General features: G+C 41.7%; 1 non-coding gene across 1 annotated transcript; it reads right to left on the reverse strand.

Annotated features, from left to right (window-relative positions):
• Positions 1 to 775: 775 nt before the first annotated feature.
• Positions 776 to 847, reverse strand: trnac-gca. The gene has a single exon. It is a non-coding gene; the product is annotated as a tRNA-Cys (tRNA).
• Positions 848 to 1,603: the final 756 nt, after the last annotated feature.

Below are 1,603 nucleotides of genomic sequence, written 5' to 3' on the forward strand. Positions count from 1 at the left end.
GCAGCGCATTCAGGAGTGCAATCAAGAAGCACAACGTCACACAGAGCAGTAGAAACCTGACACAATCTCCTCCAAGAGGCCAAGGATGTCAGTTAAGGTTGGGATTGATACATTTATGTTACGTAACAATATCAAGAAATATGGAGCGTAGGTGGATAAATGGAGGTGATGTGTGGCTCAGTCATTTCCTAACTGAATAACAGAATGTGCTCAAGGGGGCCGAATAGTCTATTCCTGTTCCAATGTTCCTGTAGTAATCGGGCTAATTGCCAGCCAAAGCAAATAATTTCAACTCCACCCAGAGCCTGCCATCTCACACCACAGACCTACCTGGTGCTCAGTGCAATTTGGTGCAGGGGAACATAAGCAGAAAATAATTTTTATTCTTTCCTCCAACCTGCCAGTGATTGTACTGGCAATACAAAGCGAAGACCTTTGTTGTAGAAAATTATTTCATGAGCTGAGATTCATAGAATCCCTACAAAGCAGAAGGAGGCCATTCGGCCCTTTGAGTCTACACCGATCCTTGGAAAGTTTAAACCCATGTCTCCACGTATCCGCGTAACCCAACCTAAAACTTTGGACACTAAGGGGCAATTTAGCGTGGCCAATCCACCTAACCTGCACAAGCTTTCAAGGAAACCGGAGCACCCGGAGGACACCAACGCAGACACGGGGAGAAAGTGAAAATTCAACACAGATAGTCACCCAAGGCCGGAAATGATCCTGGGTTCCTGGAGCTGTGAGGCAGCAGTGCTAACCAAAAATTATTTCAAGGGGGCACCTGGATTTGAACCAGGGACCTCTTGATCTGCAGTCAAATGCTCTACCACTGAGCTATACCCCCAACAATGATTGCAAGTTGACTCTGACAATACAGGGACTAGGTGCATGTTTGTCGGTTAACTTGTATAAAAATGATAGAGCTGAGAAATTCAAGGGAATAAAATTAATGCACCTGCCTGCAAGTGTTGTATTTAAGGTCATTGAGAGGAAAATGACTTATTGAGGCAAATGATTTGTTATTTTCGCACATCTACCCAGAAATCAGCACTTTCCCCTCTTCCCCTGACTTCTGCAGAATTGCGTACGTGACATGTACAGAAATACATGGAACATCACAATGCTTCAGTGCATTTGTTCAAATAGGCATATTTTTCCTGGATATCTTCACCATCCAATCTAATCTGCCTCTAGATCTACAAAGAGACAAGCTCGCAATCCCTTTTGCGCTGAGAGCTTTATAAATCATCACCTGGCAAATGAAATACATTTCCCTGAACATTTGCTTTCTCTTTTATAACTTCTCTCACATTCATTTGTGTGACACTGAATAAATCATTATAAAACAATTGACAAGGAATTCATGAACATTCTACAGGCCTTTGTTTCATGGAAATGCATTTTTAATATTGCCTTTGAATATTTTCTAGTACTTAACTTTCATTACCTCAACAGTACTTGGCACCACCAACACACAAGGCTACACGCTAACTAATAATTACTTCGTAAGAATCAATATTTTGAACTGACATGTGTAAATATAGTGTGCGATTTTTTAATGTTGATTTGCAAATCCAAGCGTGTTTGCCAAACCATGCTG

Source organism: Scyliorhinus canicula, chromosome 20 (genome assembly GCF_902713615.1).
Source record: "Scyliorhinus canicula chromosome 20, sScyCan1.1, whole genome shotgun sequence".
NCBI classification, from domain to species: domain Eukaryota; kingdom Metazoa; phylum Chordata; class Chondrichthyes; order Carcharhiniformes; family Scyliorhinidae; genus Scyliorhinus; species Scyliorhinus canicula.